This window comes from Muscardinus avellanarius (genome assembly GCF_963383645.1).
Source record: "Muscardinus avellanarius genome assembly, chromosome: 13".
In the NCBI taxonomy this organism is placed as follows: Eukaryota; Metazoa; Chordata; class Mammalia; order Rodentia; family Gliridae; genus Muscardinus; species Muscardinus avellanarius.
The window spans coordinates 40,627,303-40,650,859 of NC_137799.1; the positions used below are offsets into that span (position 1 = coordinate 40,627,303).

General features: G+C 42.3%; 1 pseudogene across 1 annotated transcript; it reads right to left on the minus strand.

Moving 5' to 3' along the window:
* Positions 1-1,377: 1,377 nt before the first annotated feature.
* LOC308272168 (interferon-stimulated 20 kDa exonuclease-like 2) lies at positions 1,378-22,012 on the minus strand (annotated as a pseudogene). Its single transcript has 3 exons — positions 21,950-22,012; positions 21,832-21,867; positions 1,378-2,197 (listed from the first exon to the last, which is right to left on the minus strand). The product of its transcript is annotated as an interferon-stimulated 20 kDa exonuclease-like 2 (transcript).
* Between the last annotated feature and the right edge of the window lie 1,545 nt (positions 22,013-23,557).

Below are 23,557 nucleotides of genomic sequence, written 5' to 3' on the forward strand. Positions count from 1 at the left end.
TTTCTTTGCGCATTCAGTTTCTATATCCCAAATATAATGCACATCGCCATTTCTTGAGCAGCTCATATATATTTTTTCTCCCATACTGTCTCACGTGTTGTGGGAGATACAAGAATGGAACTCATTTTGTCTGGGATGTGGAATTTACCAATGGGGGTATAAAGTAAATATGATACCGCTATTGCTCTCCTTTTAAAGCACAAAGTGCTAGGTACTATTCTAAATATCTTAAATATATTGCCACTCATGTTCCCACCGTCTCTGCGGGACTGTACTGCTAGGTTCTTTTTTTTTTTTTCCTTTCTTTCTTTCTATCTTTCTTTCTTTTTTTCTTTTTGGTGGTACTGGGGGTGGAACCCAGGGGCTTTTCTACTCCGGGATATACTCCCAGACCTATTTTATACATCATTTGGAAACAGGGTCTCACTAAGTTGCTGAGAGCCTCCCTAAGTAGCCGAGGCTGGCTTCGAACCTGCGCGATCCTCCTGTCTCAGCCTCCCAAGCACGGGGATTACAAGTGTGCGCCACGATGCCCGGCTATCACTTTTTTCCATTATAAAAATGTATCAAAGGAGTCACTTGAGTTAGAAGCTTGGTTTAACAAGGCAAAAGACTGAAAAACCCATTAAAACGATGGAAATTTACCTTTAACCTACTGAATGGAACCTAAATGAAATAAGTCCCATTACTCTAGGTTAAGAGACGGCTTTTCTAAATCAGAAAAACTTACTTCCAAGCTCTGCCCTCTCACTTCACTGCCTCAAATCCTGCAAACTAAAGCTCACTTGTGATGGCTCCTCTGGAAGTCAGCAGGTGGCCCAGGGCAGGGTGGACGCAGACAGTGGGCCCAAAGCTGAGTCTGTGCTGTGTAATGGGACCCTACTGTTCAGCATCCACTGAACAGGACACTTTTGAAAGAGAAAGGTGCTCTGATCACTTGAGAGTGAAAGACAGAAAACGCAGCTGAGGAGGCTGATGCTGGAGGACTGCTTGAGCCCAGCCTGGGCGGCAGAGCACCCTCTGCCCCGCCCCATGTCCACGTGGCCACCCTAGTGGAAGGTACGGAGGAAAACTACATTTCCCAGTATGCCCTGCCCCTCAAAGCCAAAAAGCCTAACTGGCTCAAAGTACCCTGGGACCCATAGTTAGCACCAGTAATGAGGGTTATGAGGTAAGCAGTCTAGAGCTGATTGGGGACATGAAGGCTTCCCCATTCCATGGTACACTTAACCAGACACTGAACACTGAGCTGCGGTGGAACTGAAATGGATCTTAATCCTGGCGTGGAGCCTCTCTCTCCACACAGGTGTGAGGCTGGGGCTCTGCCTGGGCCTGCAGCCGTTTCCCCTGGCTGTGGCCTCTGCTTCCCCACGGCCTTTAGTTTTTTGGGGGATTCTGAGCCAGGTGCTGCTCTCACTCGACTTCACCCAACTTGTACAGATCCATGGTGGCCTGGGCATCTTCCACAGAGGAACGTCCGCGTTGCCTACTCTGCACGCGGTGGTTCAGTAGCTGCTTGGTAAGACGCTTCAGAGAAATGGCAACATTCTCGGGAAGTGCCCTTCTGGTTGAGGAGGGGAATATGGGAGGTGTCCCAGGTGAGGGACTTGGGGTGAAAGTGCTGCAGGGTTTTGAAGTCCCTGTGGATGGCGTGGCCCACCGCGACCTTCCCTGAGAGGATCTTCAGGATTTGGCTCTGAGCTATCTTGAATGGGGTAGCATTCATCGTGTGCTTGGTGATACTGCTCCGTCTGGTCTTGTAGTCCACGATGCGGCAGGGTGGACGAATGTATTCGTCATAAAGTGCATCTCCGCTGTAGTTGACAATGCTACATCGAACTAAGGAACTAACGTGCCCCTTGGGTCCTGTGCCCAACATCTCACAGTCAGTTGCCATCATCTTCCCTGGCAAATTCTGGGATGCTCTAGAGCACTTTTTCTCTGAGTGAGCTCTGGTGGAGTTCTGTGTCCCCCTCCTCTGAGGAGGCTTCATCTGGGGGCCCTTCTTCTGGAAGACTGATTGGGCCCTAATTTTTGGAAGCGTGCTCTGGAACTCCCCCAGCAAATCTACTTTAGTTACAAGACAATTGGTCTTCTTTGGAGGGGCTGGGGTCAGCCAAGATACTGCAGCCGTCTTGTTCTGGGACTGCTCTGCCCCACTGGAGGCAGCTGTTTTCTTTTTTGAGAGGGGAAAAGTCTTCTAGGCACCATCTACTTCTTTCTTTTGAGGTTCTGGTTGCAACTTAGGTGCCTTGCTTTTTGGGAGGACATTCCCCAAAATCCATATTCAGGAATAAGGTAGACATGAGGAGAGTGGAGGTTGGGAGAGCAGTTGAGAACAGCGATTCATGGGTGGGAGAAAGATGAAGGACTCTTTCTCTGCTGAATCACATTGTACAACATGAGGATGTTTGTGCAAATATCTGGGAATGAAAGTGATCCTAGTAACTGCACCCATAGACCTATCTCCAAGATGGGCCCCACTAGAAATGGGCTAATAACTTTATCTAATCTTAATCACTTCCACAACCTCCACATCTAAATAAATTTCTATCAGAATAAATTTCCATCATCTTAATATATCACAGTCAGGATTGAAATTCAGCACATGAAGGCTTGGAGATATTCAGATCATATCTGAACCATAGCATCTACTTAGATCTTATAGCTTCAATACAACAACTGCTATTCTGTCAAAGAAACACAATCATAAGCCTTCTTTGTTATTAGGACTGGCAATTGAAAAATCTTGATATACAACTCTATGGTTAAAATTAATAAATCACAGCCGGGCGTGGTGGCACATGCTTGTAATCCCAGCATTTGGGAGGCTGAGACAGGAGGATAGTGGTTCCCAGACAGCCTCAGCTACTTACTTACATAGTGAGGACCTTTGTAACTCAGTGAGACCCTGTTGCAAAAAAAAAAAAAAAAAAAAAAAAAAAAAAGGCTAGGGCTGTAGCTTGAAAGTAGAATGCCCCTGGGTTCCATCCCCAGTGCCAAAAAATAAAAAATAAAAAAAATCAAGAAATCACAGCTTTCATTAAAGAGTTCAAGATTTTCCATCTGGAGATTTTTCTTTATGTAAGAAGTAAAAGTAAGCCGGGCATGGTTGTATACACTTGTAATTTCAGTACTCGGGAGGCTGAGACAGGCGGATCACGAGTTGGTGGTCAGCCTTAGCAACTTAATAAGGTCCTCCACAACTTAGTGAGACCCTGCTTCAAAAATAAAAGAATAAGATTGGTCTGGGGGTATAGCTCAGAGGTAGAAGGCCCTTGGGTTTTATCCCTAGTAACACACACACACACACACACACACACACACACACACACACACGTGGCAGGAGTTATCAACAGCCATTTGGAGATTGTTGTCTCCTTAGCTGTGCCTCCGCGCTGCTTCCTTTTGTCCCTTGCTTTGCTTACTTGATCTGTTACCATTCTGAACTCTAAAGTTTCCCCTTTTCTTAATGATTTTTTTTTTTTTTTTTTGGTGGTACTGGAGGTGATACCCAGGGACTTTCTACCTCCGGGCTATACTCCCCAGCCCTATTTTATATTTTATTTTTTCACTAAGTTGCTGAGAGCCTCACTCAGTAGCTGAGGCTGGCTTTGAACCTGTGCAATCTCCTGTCTCAGCCTCTCAAGCTGGAGATTACAAGCGTGCGTCACCACGCCCAACTTTGAATTTTTTTTTTTAATGTCAGCCCATAATGATCTCTTATCCTAAGATTTTTTTTCTATTGGCTCATTGTCTTATTCTGACTACTACCTGGTATGGTTTAAATGTGTTCTCTCAAATGCACGTGTTGAAAACTTAATTCCCCAATGCAATAGTGTTGAAGTGGACCTAATACGTGTTGATTAGGTAACATCATTATCATGGAGGTGGGTTAGTTATAAAAGCAGCTCACTCCCCTCCAGCTCTTGCCCTCTCGTGCCTTCCTGCCTTCTATCAGATGATACATTAGTTCCAAGGCCCTCGCTAAATGCTCACACTGGCGATGCCTCTAGACCCACGGGACAAAGCAATTTCTGTTTAATTTGAAATTACCTGGTCTGTGGTATTCTGTGTTACAGTAGCATGAAATGGACTGATGTTACCTTATCTCTTTCCTACTTAAAAAAATTCCTTATTGTTCAGGACAGTTTTAGATGTATGAAAAATGGCAAGTATAGTCCAGAGAGCTCCCATAAATCCCCCACCAGCTTCCGTGTTATTAACATCTCTTATTAATTCATATGGCTCACTTGTGACAGTTAATGAGTTTAATATTGATATCTATTATTAACTAACATCCATCCTTTATTCAGATTTCCTTATATTTTCTTCATGCCTTTCTTTCTGTTCTAGGATCCCATCCGGGATGCGGTGTTACATTTTATCATCACGTCTTCAGCATCTTCTCAGCGGGGAGGGTTTCTCACACCTGTTTTTGATGGCCATGACGGTTTCGAGCGCTACTCAGGTATTTTATAAAATGCCCCTCTATTGGGATTCGTTTGATTAGCTCGGGTTGTGGATTATTGGGAGAAAGACCACAAAAGCGAAGTGTCATTTTATTGCTTCTTATCAAGGGTGCCTGTCACCCTGGCTCATCTCTGTTCACGCTGAGCTTGACCATCCGGCTGCGGCTGTGCTCGTCAGGTTTCTTCACTGTTAAGTTACTCTTCCCTTTTTCCTCTCCCTCTTGTTCATTCTGTATTTTTTTTTCTTTTCTTCTTGTTACTGGGGATGGAACCCAGGGGCGTTCTACCTCTGAGCTACACCCTGAACCCTATTTTTTATTTTGAAACAGGGTCTCACTAAGTTGTAGAAGGCCTCATTAAGTAGCCGAGGCTGTCCACGAACCCTCCCTCCTCCTGTCTTAGACTGGGGTTACAGGTGTGTGCCACCACACCTGGTTCCATCCTGTATTATTTGTAAGAAAGTCACTATGCACCGCTCATACTTAGAAAGGAGAGGAGTTAGACTGTACTTTCTTGAGGATGGAGTATTTACATAAGTCCTTTGAAATTTCTTTATACGGGAAATTTGCCTTTTTCCACTTATTAAATTTACTCTAAAAGCTTAAATGTAGTAAAATTTACTATTTTTTTTGAAGTGTACATTTGTTAAAAATTTTTTTTTGTGTGTGGTACTGGGGTGGAACCCAGAGGCTTTCTACCTCCGGGCTATACTCCCAGACCTATTTTATCCTTTATTTGGAAACAGGGTCTCACTAAGTTGCTGAGAGCATCACTAAGTAGATGAGGCTGGCTTTGAACCTGTGCGATCCTCCTGTCTCAGCCTCCCAAGAGCTGGGATTACAAGCGTGCGCCGCCACGCCTGGCCATTTGTACACATTTTGACAAATGTGTTCAGTCATGTTACTACCACCAAAATCGAGATGCAGAACTGTTTTATTACCTTCAAAATTTGTTCATATATTTCTTTTCTTTCTTAAAAAAAAAACCCACCAAAATCATTTACCATACTCACAGATGTGCAATTTGGGAAGAACTTGGAAAGGGGTAGCTGTCCTCTAGTCCTCTAAGTTTCAGCTGAGGTGGCTTAAATACTGGGGTCTGTCTGGTTTTCTGTACCCAACGTCTTCCTCATTCATAACCCTGGACAACCACTAATATATTTTCCTTGTGCAAGTACATGCGTTATTTTTCTTTCTTTCATTTTTGGGGGGTACTGGGGGTTGAACCCAAGGGTCTTCTACCTCTGACCAATAACCCCAGTTCTATTTTATTGTTTATTTTGAAACAGGGGCTCATTAAGTTGCAGAGGGCCTTGCTAAGTAGCTGCTGGCCGCGGAACTATGATCCTCCTGTCTCAGCCTCCCAAGTACTGGGATTAAAGTGCACCACCGTGACCAGCTCAAGTACATGAGTTCTTGTGGGAAAAGTAAAGAACAGGGCCCTCGAGTCACACAGAATGTGCAGTTACTTATATATATTTTTATTAATAAGAATCATCCAGTGCTAGTTTTTGGCTTGGGGCACGGTATTTCCTAGATATGCTAGCGTTTCTACACTAAGGACAATTTAACCTTATGAGGGAGACAGATATCATAGTAATAATATGCATCGTGTTCTGCACTCTGATAAAACTATCAAAAATGAAAAAAAGAGGTAGGGATGCAATGAGAGCACAGAAAATGACCTATTTCTGTTTGAGGTAACAACCCAGCAAAGAATTAAGATAAGATTCCATTGACCCAGATGCCCCAAGATGAGCAGCAGTTCACAAAGGGAAATGAAGGGGGAGGGAATTGTGGTCAGAAGCACATGCGAAAAAAGGCACGCTTTTTCAGAGAAGCCTGGCATATTGAGAGGGTGAGAAGTCCAGTGTTCCCTGCGGAGGGCAGAGAAAGCAAAGGTGGCAGAAAGGCTGGAAAAATGGTTTATTTGTTATCAAATGTGCAAATCTGACATGTCATGGCTTTGCTTACTTTACTGGATCCCAATTACTTGTAGAATAATGGAATAATAATCAACTTTCAATGCTTGATATGTTTATTGCTTTGTGTAAGTAAGAGGTGGTCTTAATTATTAATATGTTTCAATTAACTTCCCAATACCCCCACCCCACCCCCACACACACTGTACAGATTGGGAAACTGTGGAATGAGATAATTTATATGCATAGGGCAAGTTAAACCTTATTATGGAGATAAACGCCTTTAATAAAAGAATGTAGGAAGAACCTATGCTGGGGAGGAAAACAATTAGAAGGAAAAAACTAGAAAGGATAGCATTTCTGATAAAATCTAATATATTTTAAGGTGTATTGAACTTTATTTCTTATGAATGAAATATCCTAATAATTGAAAGTAATTATGTAAATAATTGTTTTTATAAATCCCAGATAAAACTGGGAGATTTCCAAATAATATTGGGAATATTTTTAATCAAATGTCTAATAGGTTTAATATTCCTTTTTTTTTTTTTTCAGTACTGAGGATTGAACCCAGGAACTTTCTTTTTTTTTTTTTTAATTTTTTTTTTTTTTTTTTTTTTGAGGTCTGGGGATGGAACCCAGGGGCATTCGACCTCCAGCTACATCCCCTGCCCTGTTTTTTATTCTTTATTTTGAAACAGGGTCTCACTAAGTTGCAGAGGGCCTCACTAAGTAGCTGAGGCTGTCTGCGAACCGTGATCCTCCGGTCTCAGCCTCCTGAATGCTGGGATTACAAGCGTGTGCCACCACGCCCAGTACCCAGGAGCTTTCTACCTCCAAGCTACATCCCCAGCCCTACTTTTTATTCTTTATTTTGAAACAGGGTCTCACTAAGATGCAAGGGGCCTTGCTAAGTAGCTGAGGCTGTCTGTAAACCTGCAATCTTCCTGTCTCAGTCTCCCAAGTACTGGGATTACAAGTGTGCACCACAATGCCCAGTTTGGTTTAATGTCCTTTATTTTTATGTCCAAATACTAAATAATGTAAGCATATTCCAGCTTATGGCCAGACTTTGCAAATTATAGAGTTAATTGCTTATAATTTTATCATTAAATTCAAAATATTTGTTATTAATCAGTAGTATATAGAATATGTTGTTAACAAGACAAATCTATTTTTTTTTTTTTGTGGTACTAGGGATGGAACCGTGGGAGGCATTCTACCTCTGAGCTACACCCTCAGCCCTATTTTTTATTATTTATTTTGAAGCAGGGTCTCACTGTGTTGCAAAGGGCTTCACTAAGAAGCTGAGGCTGTCCATGAACCGCGATCTTCCTGTCTCAGCCTCTCAAATGCTGGGATTACAAATGTGTACCACCACGCCCCACACAAACCTATTTTTTAGGAGGATATAAAGAATCTTGTTAGCTGGGTGTGGTGGTACATGCCTGTAATTCCAGTACTTGAGAGGCTGAGATATGAGGATCACAGATTTCAAGACAGCCTCAACAAATATCCAGTGAGATACTGTTTCAAAACAAAAATTTAAAAGTGCTAGGGTGTGGCTTAGAGGTAGAACCCCTCACTGGGTTCAATCCCCAGTAACACACATGCACACACACACACACACACACACACACACACACACACACCACCAAACTACACCCCCAGCCCTATTTTTGTGGTACTGGGGATGGAACCAGGAACATTCTACCTCCAAACTACACCCCCAGCCCTATTTTTTTTTTATTCTTTGTTTGGAAACAGGGTCTCATTGAGTTGCAGAGTACCTACCTCACTAAGTAGTAGCTGAGGCTATCCGCGAACTGCAATCCTTCTGTCCTCAGCCTCCCAGATGCTGGGATTACAAGTGTGTGCCACCATACTCAGCTCTACAACACCTTGTTACTGGCCTAAATTTTATTTATTTATTTATGGCCTTTTCTTTTTTTTTTTTTTGTGGTGCTGGGGATTGAACCCATGAACATTCTACCTCTGAGCCACACCACCAGCTCTGTTCTAATTTTTTTTTTTTTTTTTTAATTTTGAAACAGGGTCTCACTCTGTTTCTGAGGGCCTCACCAAATTGCTGAGACTGGCCGGAACCTATAATCTCCCTGTCTAAGTCTCCCAAGTACTGGGATTACAGGCATTGTGCTGCCATTCCTGGCTCAAAATTATATTTAAATTACATTTTTTTTTTTTGGTAGTGGGAGTTGAATTTAGGAGCATTCTCCTCTGAGCTATACCCCAACACTTTTTCATTTGTATTTTTGTATTTATTTATTAGCACTGGAGAATGAACCCAGAGGCGTTCTACCTCCATGCTACACCCCCCAGTCCAATTTTATTTCTTATTTGGAAATGGTCTCATTGGGTAACTGAGAGTCTCACTAAATTACAGAGGTTGACTTTGAACCTGAGATCCTCCTGTCTCAGCCTCCCAAGTACTGGGATTACAGGCATTTGCCACCATATCCAGTTTAGGTTACTTTTATATAAATGTAGAATACATATCTACAAAACCAGCAGAAATACTGGTTAAATTCAAGGCATAGTGATAGATGATTAAAAATAAATTTTAAAAATATTACACCAAATAACAATTTACCAAGTTGAAGCGCAAAGCCCAAGTTTTAAGCATTTCCTTAAAATTATCTTGAGAAATCTGACTTTTTTTTTTTTTTTTTGGTGGTACTGGGGTTCCTGGAAGCCCTTCTACCTCCGGGATACACTCCCACGGGCTACACTCCCAGACCTATTTTTTACATTTTCATTTTGGAAACAGGGTCTCCTAAACCAGCGCACGCGGCTGGCTTCGAACCTGCGCGATCCTCCTGTCTCCGCCTCCCAAGCGCGGGGATTACAAGCGCGCGCCACCACGCCCGGTGAGAAATCTGACTTTTAAAAATAGTGCAAAACATTGGAAAATTGTGTTTGACTATATAACATCTGCAGCAGGAAATAATCAGTTCAGTGTGATGAAAACAACATGAAGTCTGCGATGATGAAGAAGACTTCTTTTGGAATTCTTGTGTCTCAGCCATTTTCTTTTCTTTTTTTTTTTTTGTGGTGCTGGGGATTGAACCCAGGGGCATTCTACCCCTGAGCTACACCCCAGCTCTAATTTATCCCTTGTTTTGAAACAGGGTCTAAGTTGCAGAGGGCCTCACAAGTTGTTGAAGCTGGCTGCGAACCTGTGATCCTCCTGTCTCAGCCTCCCAGGTGCTGGATTATAAGAGTGGTAACATTCCAGGCTTCTATTTCTTAATTGGTAACAGAGGAAAAACAATATTTACCTTGCATAGCTTTTCTAGCTAATAGTTAAAATGTAGAAATAATCCAGGAAAATGGCCTTTGCATGGTATGAGCAATTAAGTATACTTTTCTTCCTTCATATAAAAAATGATACGAATGGTTCAACATTATAATAGTCAAGTTGATTAATACTTAAGACCTCTACTGCTTATAGAATATTTTCTCTCCATCAAGAGTAACTTGTGTCTGCTATTTTTTTTTTTTTTTACCAGAACTAACACACAGCCTCTTTAGACCTTTATTCAAGAGTTTCCTGAAAACAAAAGTTATGCCTGACACTACAAACACATGAGCACGGCAGAGCGGAGTCAGGTCAGCGAGCCTGATGCAGATGTGCTCGTCTTTGAGCATTTCGTGCTATTGCCTTTTGTTAAAGGAGGAAGTCTATTATTATAAGCAACTCAGTTTAAATTGGGGGGTTATTATGCTATGGAAATATTGAAAATGAAATTACCAAAAATAATGTTTTTTTTTGTTTTTACTAAAAGAGCATTTATTCCTTAAAAAATATAACCACTTCACTCAGTTCTTGGCTTACACAAGATGGAAATCACTCCAGATGCAGTCAATAAATACAAGTTGAATTCTTTGAATTGATTTTGTCTTTAGTAATTTACAGTTTGTGAAGTATCATTCGCACCCTCTTTCTTTTCTGTTGTACTGTCTTCCATCCTGCTCCTCGTTGTGTCTTTCCTTCTGCTTGCTTTGGGCTGTTGCTCACCCTTTCCTGAATTCTTAAATTTATAGCTTGGGTATTGATTTGGAATCATTATTTTCCAATATAGAGATTTACCTGGGTGTTTTATCTTGCCTTCCCTTCTTGGAATGCTGCGATGGTGTCCCGATTTTAACTGTAAGCGTTGGTCATCTTTCTTATATGATTTAGGAATTGTCCATTTTATGTCTTGAAGGTTGCCGATGGGGCAGCAAGGTGGTGCTCCGGGCATCTCTTATCAAACACCAGCACCCAGCGTCGTACCGTAAGCACTGACAGAGTCAACCGGAGGCCGCGGGGCTCAGCAGCAGCAGGGCATCGGCGTCGTCAGTGGCCTGCTTCTCTGGCATCGTTTTTTAATTGCCTTTGCACTGAGCAGCCTTCCTTTGTTATTATCTGTTGGTCCTCTATCTTCAGCCTTCCCAGGGAGTCTGGGCTACAAAATGCCTTTTCAAAAAAACTCCTTTTTAAACTAAGCCAGACATAGTTGTTTTCTGTTGTTGATTGGTATCTGACTGGCACAGGCACCTGCTATATCTTGCATCACAGTTTGGCTGTCTGAAGCTTACCTTTGTGTGTGTGTGTGTGTGTGTGTGTGTGTGTATGTGTGTGTGTATGTGCGCACATGGGGGGGTGCTGAAAAGAGCTATACCCTTAGCTCTTTTTTGAAGGTGTACTGGGGATTGAACCCAGAGACATTTTGTGTGTGTGTGTGTGTGTGTGTGTGTGTGTGTGTGTTTGTGGTACTGGGGGTGGAACCCAGGGGCATTCTACCTCCGAGCTACACCTACAGCCCTATATTTAATTTTTTTTTTTTTGTGGTACTGGGGGTGGAACCCAGAGGCTTTCTACCTCTGGGCTATACTCCCAGACCTATTTTATACTTTATTTGGAAACAGAGTCTCACTAAGTTGCTGAGAGCCTCACTAAGTAGCTGAGGCTGGCTTCGAACCTGTGCGATCCTCCTGTCAGCCTCCCAAGCGCGGGGATTACAAACATGCGCCACCACGCCCAGCCAGAAGCATTTTATTTTATTTTTTTAAATAGGGCTTTGCTAAGTTGCGGAGGCTGGCCTTTAACTTGTGATCCTGCGTCTCAGCCTTCCACACTCTGGGATTACAGGTGTGTACTAACTACTGTAACTGGCTCTACCTTCATCTTAAAGTCAGGCAGATAGGATTTCTTCCACACCACCTAGGTTTGTACCCATCCTCTGGATTTATATGACATCCTGTGTTTTTTCCTATTCTCATTTCTACTGTTTTGTAGCATTATCTGTCATGTTTCTGTCTCTCTCACTAGACCACGAGTTTCTTAAAGCCAGGTACCATGTTTTATTTCCAATTTCTGAGATGTAGTGGGTGCACAAAGGCCCAAGTACAGATGTTTGGTGGATGTTGCTGTTTTTGTCCTTAAATTCTTGCCTTAAAACCGAATTGTAGCCGGGCGTGGTGGCGCACGCTTGTAATCCCCGCGTTTGGGAGGCAGAGACAGGAGGATCGCACAGGTTCGGAGCCAGCCGCGCTGGCTTAAGAGAACCTGTTTCCAAATTAAAAAATATAAAATAGCTCTGGGAGTGTATCCAGGAGGTAGAAGGGCTTCCAGGAAACCCAGTGCCACCAAAAACAAAACAAAAAAACCCCGAATTGTTTGCAGCATGGGACTCAACAGTTATATAAATGTACTAGGCCATGGAAGTCCTTGGTCACTTCTTAGAACTAATTTGCTTAGTTTCTAGCTAAATAAATTTAACCAACTTCTAGAATATTTTGCCTAGTTCTAAGATATTGAAAAAAGTTTTCTCTGTATTTCTACCGTATTTAGAGAGGAGTCGATAAGGATGCTATTTTGTCTGTAATTATTTCTGTGCCAGAATAATGTGACTTATTAATGAGATTGATTTAAAGTCCTGGCAAAACCTAAGAAAAATCAGATGGTCACAGTTGGAGAAAGGAAGGAAAATTCATAATACAGGCAAGAAAAATTTGGTTATAGACAGACTTTTTTTTGTCTTTTCTTTGAGAACTAAGATTATGCATTACTTTTCTTTGTAGTCCTCAGAATAGCTCATACACAGTAGATAAGCCAAAGGAATAAAAATCTCTTCTTACCCTAAAACATTTTTTTATTCTGTAATTTTGGGCAGCTTAGGAAATATTTGGACCAATAAAATATGTACTTCCATAAGAACCAAAGTGATTTTGGACCAAGAAGACTGCAGTTTTAGGTCACTGAAAGGTTTATGTAGATTGAGTGAGGAAGCCAGAAAGAATTTTTCTAAGTCTGGACTCTGTGTCTGCTTTTTGTACCTGTGACAGCCAGAATTATAAACAGTTTTAAAATCTGTTGATGAGTGAAAACGCTCTTGTACAGCTTCTTAATCAGCTTTATGGGGTTCTGTTCCATATGGAAATAGATGGAGAACGAATTGGAGTGTTCTGGAAGCTCCTGGGGAATCAGTGAGTGGTTCTCTGAGAGGATCCTACTTAAAATACATCTGTAAGAATTGGAATAAATATGAGAATTAGTGATCCCAAGTGCAAGAGCAGGCTCCAGGGAATTGCTGCCCTTAGGAAACAGGTAGATCACTTCCCAAGCAAGATCCTTGCTCTGTAGTGGACTTTATGGGCAAGCAGTAAACAAAGATATTAGGCCTGTGAGGAGCACTTCCCCAGCTGGTGTGGAGTATGGCTAGCGCAGGGGTAGAGAAATGAGAAGTCTGCAGTCTCCTGGGAGACACAGGTAAACAGGAGTGGATTTGCCATGAGGTCACTTGCATAGGCCTGTCCAAAGCCCTGGGAAGCGCTTAGCAATGTTATAATATTTTCCCTTAAAGAAGTCCTCTCCCTTAACAGACAACCAAATTGCATAAGCTTCTGCTCATAAAACCTAGATTTAAGCCAGGTATGGGCACACTTGTAATTCCAGTACCTGAGAGGCTGAGACAGGAGGATCAGAGGTTCAAAGCAGCCTCAGCAACTTTTTGAAGATCTCAGAAGACTAGTGAAGACCCTGTTTCCAAATAAGAAATAAAATTGGGCTAGGGGTGTAGCTTGGAGGTAGAATGCCTCTGGGTTCAATCCCCAGTACCAAAACAGAAAACCCTAGGTTTTTCTCTGCATTCAAGTATAGCCAACAATTACAGCATGTCGTGATAAAGTATCATAAAGATATTCATATATCTTTAGAAGCACTAAAGAAGAGCCTTCTACTCAAAGCGGCATGGAGTAGGGAGAAGTCATACTCTAGGAGGCAGGAATTTTTATCTTTTTGTTCATCATATATTTCTAGTTCCTAAAACTTTGCCTGCCACACACCAAGTGGTCAACACACACCTTGTTGAAAGAATAGGAGTGAATCAAAGTAGACAGGGAGAGCGTTATGTGTGAAGGGTCCAGCAGCACCATGAGTAGGTAGGTGCCTCTGGGGAGCGCTGGTGCTGTGGCTGGAGAAGAGGAAGGCGGGAGCCAAAGTGTGGGGCTTTCTGTTTTATCATGTTCGAGTTCTGGACTGTCCTACTCGCTCTAGCAAACCCAAGACCTTAAGCTTGGGAGTAATAAAATTTAATTTTAGAAAGATCTTTCTGGAAGCTGCATGGGGAAGAGAGCAGAGGGGGTTGAGATTTAAGGTAGGAATCTAATGCAGTGGAAAGTCAAGAAGTGATCTGGAGTCTGAACTAAGACAGTGACATTGCAGATAAAGGTAAAGGAACATATCCAGTAAATAATGTAGGAAGTAAAATAGCACGCAACAATAACACGCAACAGGTGCAGCGTGTATTGAGCTGTGAGCATGCCTGAATGTTGACTCCAACTGCAGACTTAGGGATTGCCTGCCGCATACCAAAGTTGTCAATACTCATTTTGTTGAAAGAATAGGAGCGAGTCAAGGTAGACAGAATGTTAACTCCTCTGATGAATGTTTATTGAGTACCTACTGTGTTCTAAGGTTTGTGTTAGACATTAAAAGGGAGGTATTAGTGAGAAATTTTAAAAGGCCCCTGCTTGGAGGGACCTTATTATATTGTGATAAGTGCTATGAGAAGGAAAGTTTAAAGTGTGACAGGAACACAGGAGAGGTACCTTACACGGACCTGTGTGGTTAGCAAACAGTTAAAACAGATGAATAAAAGTTAGATAAGTGAAGCATTGGTACAGTGAAGGAGGGAGAGGAAAGACTCTGAAATGATGGCTTGAGGCCAGGGTAAGAAAACTGTGGCCCATGGAGCCATTAACAGAAATGTGGACTGAAGGAGAAGGTCCAGGTACTTGTGAGAAGGTGATGTCAGGTTTGAGAGGCCGGGGAGCCGTCTCAGTGGGGCTGGAGGATAGCAGGCAGGAAAGTTACTAGAGGTTGGGCTGTGAGCAACAGTGTAGCGCTTGAGGACACAGAGTTGAGATCATTCAGGAGACTGGACAGAAAGACTGTGAAAGGAGACGGAGGACAAATTATCTTAAAGAGTTATAAAAAGAAGAAAATTCTTGGAAAGCTACTTCTTCCACTGAAGGAGTGATTGAACAGGAAGAAGAAACAATCAGGAGAGCATGAAGCTGAGGAGCTAGAGGAACTCGGGAGAGAGTAAAAAACGAGCCAGGCGTGGTGGCGCATGCATTAATCCCAGCACTTAGGAGGTTGAGACAGGAGGATCGCAGGTTTGCAGCCAGCCTCAGCTACTTAGTGACCCTCCCACATAACTTAGTAAGACCCTGTTTCAAAATAAAGAATAAAGCTGGGCGTGGTGGCGCACGCTTGTAATCCCCGCGCTTGGGAGACGAGACAGGAGGATGGAGCAGGTTCGAAGCCAGCCGCGCTGGCTTAAGAGACCCTGTTTCCAAATAAAATATACAATAGGTCTGGGAGTGTGGCCTGGAGGTAGAAGGGTTCCATCCCCAGTACCACCACCAAAAATAAATAAATAAATAAATAAATAAATAAATAAATAGGACTGGGGGTATAGCTCAGAGGTAGGATGCCCTGAGTTAAATCCCCAGTACTGAAAAATAAAATAAAATAAAAGAAGACCAAAGATTAACTGAGGAACTATTGCTGAGTTCCAGGAACATTGAAAAAAATTCATTGAATTAGATAGACAATGTGGGTGTTACTGGGGACTTGGCAAGAGTCATGTCAGAGGGGTTGATGGTAGATACCAGTTTCTCTGGATTGGTTCTGGGAGGTAATGGGGAATTCTGAGGTGTATCCTGCCAGCCTCTAGTAGCATGATAAATATCCATTAGAGGGAATTGGTAGGCACATCACACTTAGCTAAGGTTTTGAAGATGCCTACTGGATTCTTGTACAGAAAATAACTCTCATTAAATTATAAACGACAATGTAGACTATACTAAGTATGTTAGTGAGAGAAAGGAAAGTCATGAGCCTTTTGTTTATCATACTCTGCCTGTCAAAGACCTTATTGGATCTCTTGTTTTCCCTTCATTTTAAATAAATTAGATATCCTAGCAAAATTGTTGCAAAGTTCAGGAGAAGAGGAACTTTCTATTTTCTGAGCTTCTGGGTGGGGATTCTAATAAAGAACACATCCCTCAGAAGATGGCTATGAAATGACCCGCTTCTGTGTTCCTTGCGCCTCTGCACAAGACTTACCACTTATATCAAAGCGGTTCGCACTGCATGCGTAAAATTGTCAGTGTTTGATTTAAGAGGGAGTTGAAGTTCCTTATTCTAGCCCTTAAAAGTATAGAATGTAACCAGAATTTTATTACCTGAAAAACAAATGTTTATCTTCATTCAATAGTTTTCAAGAACTCCATTGAGTGAGGAATTATGAATGTTAGAAAGAGGACATCTGTGGATTTTAAAAGCATTCTATCCTCACATAATAGACACAAACTGACCACAAGGGAGGCTGTATAATATGGTGGTAAAGAGCATGGGTTCTGGAGAGAGAGGGGGGGGGAGGGAGAGGGAGGGAGAGAGAGAGTTTTGTACTCAGATCACAAAACTACATTTGGTAGATATGTGCCCTTGGGTCCTTGGGGATGATTTTTTTTTTAATATTTCTGAGTCTTGGCCTCCTCAATTGTGGTTAGATACAATAATGTTTATAAAGCTATTAGCATTATGCTTGACATAAAGTACCTGCTAATAAATATGTTCTTTTATTGCCCAAGATCACAAAATCATTCAGTGCTAGAATTCAGATTTTATAAACATTGTGATACCCTGTATATGACACTCTTCTTAAACTTAGGTCCGTATCGAATCATAGAGAGGGTATATTGGTATATGTACTGTTTATGATTATCTGTTAGTTTGGAAATATAGGCTTTCTTATTCTGCCATTGACTCCTTTTCTTTCTTTCTTTTTTTTTTTTTTACTCTTTTTAATGTTCTTTTCTATTACCTTAAGTTTATTCATTAAATCAATACATTCTTTAGGTTTCTGAGCTCTCTTTCATTTACAAATAACAGAAACCTAATTTGAACAAATCTGAGCAAAGGAAACAAATTGAAGCAAAAGATTATATAGCTGGGGTTTCAAAGGCAGAGTCGAGTATAAATTCTCAAAAAATATCATTTTGTCTGCGTCCCCCTTTCACTCCTGCTGCAGCCTGGCTTCTTGGATACAAGATGATGGTGTGGATATGGGGACATGGGGGCAGTTTCAGGATTATGTTATCCTCGTTCAGCAGCACTCGAGAAAAGAGAAAACATCTCTCTCCTGTGTTTCATATATAGCCTAAGGGGAGGTGGCTGGGCAGAATGAACAGGATCATTGTGCCCACTCACTGGTTCAGCCACTGGGGCCAGAGGACAGGACTCTACACTGGCTAATCTGGGTCTCATGCCCGCCCTATGGCCGGGAAGTGGAGTGTTATAATTGCCATTCTCATGAGAACCATGGGAGTTGAGTGAGGGAAACTCTCCCAAGGAGAGAATTACTTTATTAAAACAAACAAACCTGTCCTCTCTGTGCTTTCATATTGAACCCAGGTCTTGGGACTTGAGAAATTTTGACTTTTTAAAATTTCCTTCCCTTATTCACTATATCCAATTAATTACTAATTTTGATTATTTTCCATCTGAATCCTTCCTTTCTCCTTCCTTCCTTCCTTCCTTCCTTTTTTTTTTTTTTTTTTTGGCAGTACTGAGGATTGAACTCAAGGGAATTCTACTTCTGAGCTACATTCCCAGCCCTATTTTTTATTTTTTATTTTTTGTGGATCTGGGGCTGGAACCCAGGAGCATCTGACGTCCAAGCTATACCCCCTGCCCTATTCTTTCTTCTTCATTTTGAAATGGCCTCACTAAGTAGCTGAGGCTGTTCACCAACTGTGATCCTCTGGTCTCAGCCTCCTGAATGCTGGGATTACAAGCATGTGCTACCACACCCGGCTTATTTTTTATTTTGAAACAGAGTCTCACAAAGTTGCAGAGGGCCTCATTAAGTAATTGAGGCTGGCCGCCAACCTGTGATCCTCCTGTTTCAGACTCCTAAGACCTGGGATTACAAGCATGTGCCACCACACTCAGCTTTGAATGTTTCTGATCTTTTTCCATTACAAATGCTATTACTCTAGTCTATATCTTCATGACCTCACCTCTGCTTGTGTCAATAAATTTCAAATTGGTCTTCCCGACCTGTCTTGTTTTTGTGAAACCAGTTCCCACAAATTCTGTAGATAAATGCAACTGTGTGTGTGTGTGTGTGTGTGTGTGTGTGTGTGTGTGTGTACTGGAAAATGAACTCAGGGATATTCTACCTCTAAGCTATACCCCAGTCCTATTTTTATTCTTGATTTTGAAATAAGTTCTCACTAAGTTGTGGAGGCTGGCCACGAACCTGCAATCCTCCTGTCTCAGCCTCCCACTACTGGGATTACAAACTTGTGCCACCATGCTTGGCCTCTAAATGCAACTTCATTATCGTTATCATAAAATGGCAATGTTAGCATTTATTTAAGTTTTATATACTATTTTTTGTGGTATTGTGGGTGGAACCCAGGGGCTTTTCTTACCTCTGGGCTATACTCCCAGACCTATTTTGTATTTTATTTTGGAAACAGGGTCTCACTAAGTTGTTGCAAGCCTCGCTAAATAGCTGAGGCTGGCTTTGAACCTGTGTGATCCTTCTGTCTCAGCCTCCCAAGCGCTGGGATTACAAGTGTGCACCACCACGCCTGGCTCTAACTTTTATATACGTGTGTGTGTGTGTGTGTGTGTGTGTGTGTGTGTGTGTGTGTTGCTGGGGTGGAACCCAGGGGCTTTTCTACCTCTGGGCTATACTCCCAGACCTACTTTATACTTTATTTGGAAACAAGGTCTCACTAAGTTGCTGAGAGCCTCACTAAGCAGCTGAGGCTGGCTTTGAACCTGCGCGATCCTCCTGTCTCAGCCTCCCAAGGGCGGGGATTACAAGCGTGCACCACCATGCCTGCTTTTATATACTTTTTAAAGTACCTTCACATATTATCAAAGAATGATCCCAAATTCAATTTTCTTTTCTTTTTGGTGGTACTGGGGTTCCTGTAAACCCTTCTACCTCCAGGCTACACTCCTAGACCTATTTTTATATTTTTTTTGGAAACAAGGTCTCTTAAGGCAGCAAGGCTGGCTTTGAACCTGCGTGATCCTCCTGTCTCCGCCTCCCAAGTGCAGGGATTACAAGCGTGCACCACCATGCCCGGCCCAAGTACAATTTTTGATATACAATATTTTGACTTTTATTAGACTAATCTAATTTTTGTCTGTAAGCCTGTAAAACAGCAAATTCAGATCTTTGAGTATAGAAAGTGGGTATGGAGGTTACTAGAGAAATAATGTCAATCATTTAGAAAAAGACCAGTTTATAGGCCAACCATTGAAAATCTTGGTGAACAGCATATAAGAAACTTTTTATCAGTTTTCATCATGACAGTGTCAAGATGTCATGGAGGAGCCAGGAGCAGTGGTATATACCTGAAATCCCAGTATTTGGAAGGCGGAAACAGGAGAATTGCAGGTTCAAGGCCAGCCTCAGCAATTTACTGAGACCCTCAACAACTTAGGGAGACCCTCTTTCAAAATTGAAAAAAAAATTTTAAAGTTACAGGAGCATAGCTGGGAGATAGAATGCTCCTGAGTTCAGTCCCCAGTATCAAAAGAAAAAAAAATGGGGGTGGGGAGAGGGAAAGATGTTAAAGAGGTAGCTTCTAAATGGTGAGACAATGAGATATTTTTTTCTTAAGGAGGAAAGCCAGGAATTATCTAACATAATAGTAATTTCAACAACTAGCAAAATACATTTGTTAAGTGATTGCTATATGCTAGATGTAAGTATTTCATGTATATTATTATTATCATTATTATTAGTCTGGGGATGGAACCCAGGGGCATTTGACCTCTGAGCTATAGCCCCTGTCCTATTTTTTATTCTTTATTTTGAAACCGGGTCTCACTGAGTTGCAGAGGGCCTCACTAAGTAGCTGAGGCTGTCTGCGAACCACGATCCTCCAGGTCTCAGCCTCCTGAATGCTGGGATTACAAGCATGTGCCACCACGCCCGGCTATACTATTTTATTTAATTCTCAAATCATCTTGCAAATTGTCGTGGTAGCCATGAAAACGAATGTCTGGCATCCTACATTAGAGCATAATTGACTGGCCACTCTAGCTGCTGCTCTCTGAATCTACTGCTTTTGTATCAAGGCAACACTTCCCATGCACCCTCCTTAGCCACCAAGTAGTCACAGCAGGGGATACCAGAGGTCGGTTCCTGGAAGATGCAGCAGTCCTCTGATCATTACTTTGGTTTGAAGGCTTCCCATGCCTTGATGAAATTTTCTTAGAACCACACATGCAATCTAACATTCTTTCTAACTTTCTTTCCCTCTCTTCTACACAGGGGCTCAGGCCTTCATCATGTAATGATAGCTCTCCCCACCTTCTCTGATTACCTCCCCCTTTTCCTTACAGGGATCCATCCTGCTCCTATCATAAATCTCTTGTGTATCTAATTTTATCTTGACATTTACTTTTTGGATGGTCCACATGGCCCAAGAAAACAGGTGCTAAGGGTGGATTCTGGGTATGTTTCACTTATTGTCTGTTGTGCAAAGATCCCGCCCTCTTGGGTGGGATGTGGAACATGTATAGTCCCTGCACACAGTGGTGGTGCGGTTGTTAAATTTAACTGATGGTGATCTGGCTTAAAAGATGACATTTGCTGGTGTGGTGATTTCGTTGTTTGGAAGATGGGGGAAACAAGGCATAAAAAGACAGCAGAGTTGGCTAGATTGTATTGATGCTTTGAAGGGGGATAATGATAGCCAGAGGGCCATTAGCATAATGTTTAAGTGTAAGAGTCCTTACACATGACGGTGAAGAAAGGACAGAGATGAGGAGCAAAAAGAGGATCTGATGGTAAGGACGGCAGAGCTCTGAAAACTTCATCAGCCAAGGCAAGTCTATTAGGCAGACCATTTAAATAACTATGCAGAAACTTTAAAATTATCAGCCAAGGTGGGTCAGGGGCCTGGTTGGGAAAAGCTTGAACCCTGACCTATGAGAGAGAGAGTCATCTGAATGGATGTTTCTAGTGATGTTGGCTATGAAGACCCTCTGAGCCCTAGGAATTTACAGAAGTGGCCTGCTCTTCTCTAGTAAGAGTTGACACTTTTGTTTGAAAATTATTTCAGAGTCCCTTTTCCCATGAAGCACTGGTAGCTCTCTCCCGAGCTCTACGCCCTTTCCTGGCTGAATACCAGCCCAGCCTGGATGGGAAGTGCTGGACCTGATAAGAGAGAAAAGATGCTAGATACCCTGAGAAATAAAAGAATTAGTTGGCATAAGAAGCAAGGTGGTATACCTTGAATTCAGGGTGCTTTTTCCAGGGACTCGAATGTAAGACTGGATAAGCAATATTTCATTGACTTGTGGACCACTTTTGGGGATGCAGGATTTTATACCCTGGCAAGAACCCTAGGGAATGAAGTGGTCTTCGTTCTCCTCTCTTCCTCTTCCTTCTTTTTTTTTCATTTGTGGTACTGAGGATGGAACCCAGGGGCATTCTACTTCTGAGCTATGCCCCCAGCGCTATTTTATTTTTTATTTTGAAACTGGGTCTCATTGAACTGTGGAGGTTCTTGCTAAGTTCCTAAGGCTGGCTGTGAACCTGTGATCCTCTTATGTCAGTCTCCCAAATACTGGGATTACAAATGTGTACTAGAACTTCCAGGTAGAGTAATTCTTAAAGGTCAGAAGAAAGTAATGGCCAATGTTAAGTAGAAATGCTTGGACTCTCCTGGAAGATGGTAGAAAGAATAAAGAGCCTGTGGAAAGTGGGCAATTAGAATGGCTCCATTATGTGAGACCACAAAGTATACCAATGATGATGTTCAGGGGAGAGCCCGGGAGGCACACCATTCACCCAGGCCATCCAGAAAGCACTGCTGGGAGAGTACCGGCATCTTAATGATGGCTGTTCTCTGTGGTTCAGACTAAAAGGAGAGGCAAGAGCTGGGCCCATTAATATTCACAGGGATGATGAACTTCAGATGAGGCCACAATAATTGTACTGACCTTCAAGGCCTGAGGGGCAGTCAAGGGGCTTGATCTGCGGGGAATTGTGGACACGTAGAACATGATGTTTCTATGAGGTAAATAAGTAGCAGCACCATGGACAATATATGGTGTGATGATTCCCCAGTTCTTTCCCCAGAGGGACCTGTGGTCATTTACTTGGGTGACTATGCACCGGTGACAAGAAACCACCCAGACACTGAACACTATTGGGCACATGGTCTGAGTTGACAGATTCTGGGTATCTGTGGGGACTATGTAATAAGTTCTGTCTCAGGGTGGGCCCGCTGAGTTTGTGGCTGCACCTGTTTCTGCTCCTGTTCCTGATTGCACCGATATGCCCTGATATTAAAGCAACTCTCACACTGGGTTCTCAACCTGTCAGGTAAAAGACACAGTGAGAGCCGGGCATGGTGGCACATGCTTGTAATCTCTCAGCATTTGGGAGGCTGAGACTGGAGGATCGTGGTTCGTGCACAGCCTCAGCTACTTAGGCCCTCCACAACTTAGTGAGACCCTGTTCCAAAATAAAGAATAAAAAAATAGGGCAGGGGGTGTAGCTTGGAGGTCAAATGCCCCTGGGTTCCATCCCCAGACCTGCAAACAAACAAACAAACAAAAAACACAATGAGGAATGCCAAGTAGAAATCTTTGGAACTATTCCCTTAAGGTCATCCCTTCTCTCCCACTTAGAATGGTAAAATCAGAAACAGTATCACATCCCTGGATGGATCCTGGAGAATAACTGAAGGCTTAAAAGAAATAGTAGCCACAGCCACAGCTACTGTTCCAGAGATAGTCTAACCCCTAAAGAAGATTGATATGACTTCAGGTCTATTATATATGGCTAGTATATGACAAAATTATCCCTTTTAATTCCAGTCAGGAAAGAGGATTAGAATCATTTTGTATTCATGAGGGATAATAATGATATTTATTTATTTATCTATTTATTTATTTTACTGGGGATTGGACCCAGAGGTATTCTAAATTTGAGCTACACTCCTAGACATCCCCCCTGTTTTGAAAATAGGGTCTCTCTAGGTTGTTGAGAATATCTCTAATTTGCTGAGCCTGGTCTCAACTTGTGATACTCCTGTCTCAGCCTCCCAAGTACTGAGGTCACTGTGTACCACACACCCAGCTGATAGCAATAATAATTATTTGCAATTTTTCCTCAGGGATATGTTAATTCTCCTATTTTTTCTCATAAAATATATTTTTTTGTACTAGAGGCATTCTACGTCCATAACCCTTTTTGTTTTTGAAACAAGGTCTCACTAGGTTGATGAGACTCTTACTACATTTCTGAGCTTTTTTTAGAAACTGTGATCCTCCTGCCTCAGCCTCCCAAGTACTGGGGTCACAGGTGTGCACGGCCGTGCCTGGCTTTCATGATATAATTTGATGAGATATGGAACACCTGGGCATCCCACATGCTCCTGCACTGACCCGTTTCATTGATGGCATGCATGCTGATGTGCTCTAGAAGTGGGGAGGCTACCCTACAAGGATTCAGACATCTGCTACTTCAGTGAAGTTTTTAGGGGTCCAATGGTTAGAATATGTTGGGATAACTTTCCAAAGTGAAAAAATTGTACATCTTGT